Here is an 8,761-nt window from a genome sequence, read left to right as displayed (position 1 = left end):
TATTTTGTAAATAATCTTGATAACTTCAAACCTGGGCATTTTATTTTAGAGAGAGAGAAAGAGAAAGGAAAAGAGAGAGAAACACTGATTTGTTGTTCCAGTTATTTATACATTGGTTGATTCTTTTCTTAGAACATATAATGTATATTTATATATTTTTAAATATTTTTATTGATTTCAGAGAGGAAGGGAGAGGGACAGAGAGAGAGAGAGAAACATCAATGATAAGAGAGAATCTTGATTGGTTGCCTCCTCTGAGGCCTCAACAGAGGCATGTGTCCTAACCAGAAATCAAACCATGACCTCCTGGTTCATAGGTTGATGCTAAATAACTGAGCCACTCTGACAGGGTTGATTCTTGTATGTGCCCTAACGGGGGATCAAACTCATGACCTTGGCATGCTGGGACAATGCTTAACCACTGGCCGACTCAATCAAGGCTAAAAACCTATGCATTTAAAATTCATCTATGATGCTTATATTTACATTCTGTTTTGGGTTTGTCACATTGTCTCTTGATATCTTAATGTAAGTCAATTATATTTAATATTTATTAAACAACAAGTATTGGTTGCACAGAAGTAAATTCAATGATTCAGATAATGTTCTATGGTGTGTTTTTATTGTTTTATACATAAATGATTTTTTAAAAGAAGCGTGAGTTAGTACTTGAAATTATTATTTCATTACTAATAAAATAAAATTATTAATTTAAAAATAATTAAAATTTAGTGGGTCAATTAGAAGTTTGTACAAAAATCTACAGATGAAGGCATTTGGTCCAACTTTGATCCAGAGCAATTTGTTTACACATTTTTTTTTTTCCTTTTATGTCCACTAGGATGATTTAAAGAGATGTTAATAGATACAAAACTGCCGGAACCTGCCGGCAACGAACAGTACCTGATTGAGGGGGTGAGGATGAGAAAAAAGAAAGACAAGAAAAGATGGGGTCGGGAGGACTGAGACTGAAGTCTGCAGTCCCGAGTTTATTTCTTAGCTCGTTTTTATACAGCAAAAGCAGGGAGGCACAAGGTAAGTATTTACCCAGCACCACATCTTTGTTTCCGTACGTAAGCAGAGCATTGTTTTCTAATCTATACACAAGCAGCAGGTTAAACAGTACATGTTTTTCTTTACAAAGGTCAGTAGTGTTTTTACATTAACAAGATGCAAAACAAGCTGAACAGCACGTTCTCATGAGAGCTATGACTTTTGTCCTACCAGAGCTGTGTCCACCAGGAGACCCCAGCTTTCAGGGCAGCTCCAAGGAAAAAGTCCCCTGTTTTCAGGGCAGCTCCCAACACAAAACCCCTTGAGTATAGGGAGAGGGGCCCAGGTGTACATCTTATGAGTTAAAATGCCAAACACTGAGTGTACAGGCCTCCTTTCATCTTCAGATAAACTGCCCACCACTAGGTGTCTCAGTGGGAATGCACAGCATCACGGGCACCTGAGAAAGTGTTCCTGAGCAATTGCGTAATGAGCAGCCCCAGGCATCTTCTTTTGCAAAGAGCTTGGAGTGAGAACCTCTATGAGTCATTACTTTCAGTTGCAGAGTGAGGCTAAGTTTCCTCTGTTCAGACTGCTATAATGTAACACCACAAAACTAGGAAGCTTACAAATAAACCTGTATATGTCATAGTTCTGAAGGCTGGGAGTCTATGGTCAGGGTGCTGGCTCATTTTTCCCAGGTTAGCACCTCCGGTCACCATACAAAGGTTACCAGTGTCAAACTTGAAGCAATCAGTAATTCTGTCAGTCTCCAAATAATCTGAATGGTGTCCGTTCACCTTGATGAGGGGATAAGAGCAGCAATGGTGCAAGCATCATCGGTTACCAAATGAGGGATTCCTTTTGTGCCCACAAAGATCTTCCTCACTTTGGACAACTTGTACTTGGCCTCCTCAGGTGTAATACAATGACAGCAAAGTGGCCCTTACAGATCAGTCGGAAATTCTCTCCAGGTCTTGTCAATGCTGATGACATCCAGCAGGGTAGGTTATATCGGTTTAGACCTTACCATTGATCTCAATAAAGTGCTGCATGTAGATCTTTATTTATCTCTTGTTAGAGCATACTTAAGTCTGTTCCTTAAGAAAATGATGAGAGAAGACATTCTTTCAGCTTGTGGGGTCAGGTATATGGCTGATTAGCAAACACACTGGTCAGTTTATCCAGCACCCAATGCTCTGGAGCTTCTTGTGACCATGAGCCATGGCTGTGTTAGGCAAAGAAAGAGGCCTCTAGCTGCTTTTAAGGTATTCTCTTCATCACTGTTCTCTGCCCTTCAGCTTTGTTGAGATAAAATTAACATAAACATTATGTAAGTTTAAGGTGTACAAAGCGTTGAGTTGACAGACATATGTATATTGCAAATAATTGCCACCATAGTGTTACCTAACACCTGCATCACTCCAAATAATTACCATTGTTTTTTTATGGTGAGAAATTTAAGATCTCCTCTCTTACTAACTTTTAAGTATATAATACAGTATTACAATATTAATTACAACGTTGCAACGCAGTTCACTGATTCCTTATGCATTTTTCCCAATATTTTCTGTTTCATTTTTATTAATTCTGTTTTTATATCCCCAAGTTAACCATTTTTCTCTTACTGAACTCTAATATGCTATTAGTGTATTTTTAATGGAAGATGTTGCATTTTTTATCTCTAGAAAGTTGATTATGGATTAAAAAATTTCTATGTTTTTATTTAACAAACTCAATCTTTTCTCTAATTATAATATGAAATACAGTTTTATTACCTATTTAATGTTCTTTCTACCAATTCTTTAAAAAAATATATTTCTTTATTGACTTCAGAGAGGAAGGAAGGAGAGAGAGATAGAAATATCAATGATGAGAGAGAATCATTGATCTGCTGCCTTCTGCATACCCCCCCCCTCCCCCCACTGAAACCCAGGCATGTGCCCTTGGCTGGAATCAAACCTGGGACCCTTCAGTCTGTAGGCTGAAGCTCTATCCACTGAGCCAAGCTGGCTAGGGCTACCAATTCTTTTTTTTACTATCATATCTGGATTTGTTTCTATTGATATGGGTAGCATTTTTCTTCCTTGTATTCTTAGTAATTTTGGATTAGATAAGCAATATTGTACATTTTTACCTTGTTAGAATATTTCTGCAATAATATTTTTTTGTGCTTTGTTCTGGGACATAATTAATAGGAAAGTTTCGTTCTTTTGACCTATATTTAAGCTTTGTTAGGCAGAATCAGATAGTGGAGCTATTTTTTTTTTTTTTTCTTTCTCAGCATAATGGCTACAACTTTCTGAGTACTCTACCTGATGGCCTACAAATTATGAGCTTTTCCACTTTGGTTACATGTTTTTCCTGGCCCTGTGTGAGCACAGGGAATTATTTCAACTGCTTTTCCCCCCTTGACATCTGCTATTCCTTTTATATGCATGTGCCAATGTGCCAATGAGTACTCAGCTGAAGGCTCCAGGGGGAGCAGGTAGTATCATATAAAGAGAACATACATCTGGTGTTACTCAGTGGTTGAGCATTGACCTTTAGGCCAGGACATCACAGTCAGGGCATGAGCCTGAGTTGTTGGCATGATTCCCAGTGGGGGCATGCAGGAGACAGCCAAACAATGAATTTTTTTTTTTTTTCATCACTGATGTTTCTACCTCTCTCTCACTCCATTCCCCTTTGGGGGGGGGGGGGAAATATATAGATATAGATAGATATAGATATAGATATAGATATAGATATAGATATAGATATAGATATATAGATATATAGATATAGATATAAAATTTCAAAAAAGATAATATGCCATGGAATTATACAATACTGTATTCTAATTTCAGCTCTGCAAGTTACCAGCTGTGTAATTTTGGTCAATTCACTTAAATTTTCTTAGACTCACGTTTTTTCTTGTAAAATGGGAATAATAATAATAACTTACGTGAAATAGAAATAATCACAGCAGTAATGATGCCTGAGAGGATAAGTATTGCTTGGGCTTAGTACAGTGCTGGCACAGGGGAAGTTTAAATGCCACTGTAGAAGTAAATTGAACTATTGAATAATGTTAGTAGAGTGCAATTAAATAAAGTGAAGCACACTGTTCAAAATTTGTCAGAGATGGATAATCTGTAGTTGATTATATAAAGATTATAACCTTTAAACTCAGCCTCCCCCTAAAGATGTGCCAAAGAGATATAAGAAAAAAGAAAATCACTCTTTCACTTTGAAGGTTCATTGAATCTTTTCATTTTACCTTTAGCAAATGTAGTTTTTAAGTGATTTATATTTCTCCAAATATTTTATTATATGTGAATTTGTGTGTGTGTGTGTGTGTGTGTGTGTGTGTGTGTGTATATATATATATATATATATATATATATATAAAAATTTAAATTACTTACCAGTGGCCACAAATTGTCAATGGCAGAACTAAAACTACAATTCAGGTATCTTTCTGAATCTCGAATCAGCTTGACTGAAGAAAGTGGAATTCTTGTTTGTTTAAAGCTGTTCAATTATTTTTAAAAATAATTCATTTTAATATTAATTTTCCAAGAGCATTAGGTTGTTTTTATGTTGTCTCAGCCATTGCACCTTTGCCTGGTTACCTTGTCATATTTGGAATTGGAAATTTGATCTTATTGTTGCTTTATTATCCTGCTTTATTTGATTTTTAAAATTTTCTCAGTTTGTTTTCATTCCAACATTGACTATTAAGCCATTATTGTTTGTTTTGTTCCTATGTTTTGGTTCTTCTCTTGCTTTGCTTTATTTTACTTCAGTTCAAATATTGGCTGATATTTTTTTTTCACTGTAGGCAAGCACTGATTCAGGGAGTATAGACAATGACAGGGATGGTTGTCACCCTGGCTTTCAACTGTTCTAACATAGATTGTTTTCTCTCTTACCCCACCCTTTTGCCCCTCCTTCCATCTGTGGTCATTGCATTACAACTATTGCATCTCCACCTCCTCCCATAGGATTCAAAGGGTTTTCTGCTGCCAAAAAGATAGTGGTGGATAGAAAGGAAGCAATTATGGTAAATTACTGTTAAAATCTATTCAACATCTGTTACTCCTTTTTTGAAATATATGTTGTCTTCTTGAATTTGGTTTCAGGTTGATTTGACCAAGTTTAATTTTGTATTATACAAAGTTCATATTGTGTTTGTTAGGATTGCTAAAGGAGGTAGGCACAAAGCTGAAAGGGATAAAGAATGATGAATTTATTGTCATCTGGAAACCAGATGGGCTGAGCCCCTAAATGGCGTCAGCACCCAGGGACCTGAGAGTCAGAGGTTTTAAAGGACTTGAGGCAAGCTTTTTTTTGCAGGGGAATTCTCTGGGAGGGTCCAGATCCTGGGCAAGTCTGGAGGAGAAAGATACTAGTCTTAGCAAATGGGATGTGGTCTAAGTGAAAGGGTTAAATCATGTGCTGGGGATGCATGTGCTGGGAAAGAGGTCAATGGGGAAGGGGGGAGGAGACATATGTAATACTTTAAACAATAAAGAATTTTTTAAAAAAGTAGAGCAGGAAAAAAAAAAAAAAGAGAGAAATGATCTAAAGGTCAGTTTCCCAGGGGAGGGGGTATCAACATGATTATTTGATCAGACCTAATAGCGTTGAACCATTTTGCTTTGCCAGTTGCTTTTTACTGTTTCAATTCAACATCTGCCTTATTCTGTTCTTTATTTTTGCTGTATTTCTTGTTTTGCTTTTTACCTTCCAAGGCCAACTTTTACTCTGTGGTCAAGCTTGGTTTTGATCTTCATTTTATTTCCACTCCTATTTAGTAGCATGGAATTATTTACCATACTTACTGGAATGTTAGCAGCTATTCAATTTTGTTTATAGTGGAAAGATTCTGGCTCAGATTCATTTGCTTCAAGTCAATAAATATTTATTAAGTGCACTTTAAATTTTTCATCTCACTGAGTACTACTACTGGCAATAAGGTATCTTTAAGAAGTTTCCAGCCTTTTAGAGGTGTGTGCAGGACAACAACATCTAATGAAACACCAGAGATACTGGTATGAATAAATAGTATAGGATAAGAAAAAATGAAGAGCAATGTGAATTGGAATTATTTATTAACAAACCACTTTTAATACTGGTGAAGAGTAGCATCGGAGGATTATTTTTACTGGATGCAAGTTCATGATCCTGGATTCTGATATAAACTAGTTTATAAAAACACTTAGAAGATGTGGATCTTAAGGATATCTATCTCTCAGATGACTTTAAACTCTTAGATGATTTTAAAATTCTCACTATGATTCACGGAGGTACCATTTCATTAAATCCTATTTGTGAATATAGTGGAGACTTCCAGTTTTTCTCCAAAATTTGTTATTCTCTTTTTGAAATTAATAAAAGTGTGACTGGAAAGTGTCAGCTAGAAGCTGTATGCTCTCCTTGCAGCGAGGCATGCTATGTGTTGTTATATGGAAAAGAAGTAAATTATTTACTTTTTATGTGAATGATCTCTGTTCCAGCTGCTGGTCTACTAAAACAGAGTACAAGTATAGAATTAATCCTCTAGCTCAAAGATAAATAAGACTGTTATATGTTTTGATGTAATTTTGTGGGATGTGTTCTATTTGGAAAATTGTTAACACTGATTTTTCCTCTTTCTTTCAAATCTCGAATCATGGATGCCACCATCAATAACTCAATTCAACTCCAGATAATCAAAGGAGTGGAGTGTACCTTTTCTTCTCAGCTCTAAATTGTGCTTCCTGTTGATTTTTATTTCTATTACTTTCCTCTGAGCCACACTGTTTATTATAAATCATTTAAGAAGAGGTAATGATTTTGACCAATGCCTTAAAGTGTACTTGTACTGGATGACTAAGACTCTCTTGTAATTTTAATGTTGACACCAGTCTAGACTATTTCTTTTGAGTACATGCACATAAATTGTATGGCTTATTGACAAATGACTTTAGGATATTTATTTCAAAGGCTATATAATTGGTTATTCTGCTGTTTCCACAGAGGGTTATTAGTAAAAGTAGAGGAAGAAGCAAAACTGAGATAAATAAATTCTGTTCCTGGTCAGAGACTTGTTGGGAATGGAAGATTACAGTGATAAATAAAGATGAAAGCTTTAGGATGACTTCATGGATATCTCACATCCCTAAATCACTTAGGTGGATATTCGAAGAGATCTCATTTTCTTATGTATCAGATTTCTTAATGATAAAATGAAGATATTTAACAGACTGCTTTTAAATATCTTTCAAATTTCAGATCTATGTTTTTATAGTTCTTTTTTCTATATTCGTGTTCAAATGGATTAGAAAATAGGAAAAACATTAAACTTTTACTATCTTGTTTGTATTGGTTCTATCCAGTTGTTTTATTGATCAATAATTGTTTTATTGAAATTAATCAATAGGCAAATTTGGGCAGAATAGTCCAATAGTCAGAGGTAGAGCATGCATGTATCTATTTATTTACATATCTGCTTGTTTATTTACCTGTCTACTTACTTAACATTTATTATGTGCCAGACACTGCTATAATCACTTTATAAATATTAGCTCTTTTAGTATCACAATAATCTTATTAAGTATATAACATTATTTCCCATTTTATAGATGAGAAAACTGAGGCATAGAGATATAGAGTAACTTTCTAGAAGGCATACAGTTAACATCTATTGGATAAGCAGTCTGGCTCTAGAGTTAGAGATTTTGAGTACAATTTTTTATTGATTAAACAAGAAAAAAGTACACAAGAAGCTTTCAGGCAATAAAGGACAAAGGGTAGAAACATCCACTTGCTTTCCATCTTCATCCTTTAAAATGGCACATCCTTTAAAATTGTTCACATAAATACAATTCAATGAATAAAGTAATACAGTAAGTCCTCACTTAGCTTGGTTGATAGGTCTTAGATGGTGAAAAGAATAATAAAAAACCAATTTAACCATAGGCTAATTGATGTAAACAAGAGTTAAATTTCACCAACATTATAACAAAACAATGTTGAACAAAATGACATTAAATAAAACAATGTTATTCAAAGACCTGCAGCACTTACTAGAACTTACTGTGTCCTTATTTTGGGCCTGGAACTGTGGAACTGTGTTATGCTCATCACATACACTAAGTTAATATTCATAAATACTCTAACAAGTGGTGCTATTAGATTGAACCATACAAAATTGTCCACATTTGACTATATCTGACTTACAAAGATGACAATATCATAAGGTTACCCCTATATATATATTGTTACCTTTAACTACAGTAGGAACAGAAGCTGAACATGGTTAAGTTGATTACAACTCTACACATCCACAAGTGCATATGAGATCTTTGAGTAATCTGTCTCCGGATCAGGAGCATTGGCACTACTTGATAGAAATGCACTCTCAAGTCCCACACAGGACTACTAAATTAGAAACTCAGAAACCACATTTTTAAAATACACCTTTATTGTTGATAGTATTACAGATATGTCCCCTTTTTCCCCCTTTACCCTCCTCTTCTCAGGTCCTCCCCTTCCCCCCATGTCTTTACTACCCTATTGCTCCTGTCCATGGTCTATGCCTTATAAATATATAAGTTCTATGGTTTATCTCTTTTTGTTCCCCAACCCCACATTGAAGTATGTCAGTATTTTAAGAAAATCTCCATAAATACATATATTTTTGAAAGGCATAATTATATTTTAATAGTGTTATTTTTAAAGACATTTCAAACTTCCATGAAGGGTAATGAAGTGTTCAGTGTAGAAACAAGCACCAATT

The 8,761-nt window shown here is 35.0% G+C and overlaps 1 pseudogene; it reads right to left on the bottom strand.

Annotated features, from left to right (window-relative positions):
- Positions 1 to 1,580: 1,580 nt before the first annotated feature.
- Positions 1,581 to 5,816, bottom strand: LOC118703653 (annotated as a pseudogene).
- Between the last annotated feature and the right edge of the window lie 2,945 nt (positions 5,817 to 8,761).

Source organism: Pipistrellus kuhlii, unplaced genomic scaffold, assembly GCF_014108245.1.
Source record: "Pipistrellus kuhlii isolate mPipKuh1 unplaced genomic scaffold, mPipKuh1.p scaffold_m20_p_4, whole genome shotgun sequence".
NCBI lineage: Eukaryota > Metazoa > Chordata > Mammalia > Chiroptera > Vespertilionidae > Pipistrellus > Pipistrellus kuhlii.
This window is presented reverse-complemented; position numbering and strand designations above follow the sequence as displayed.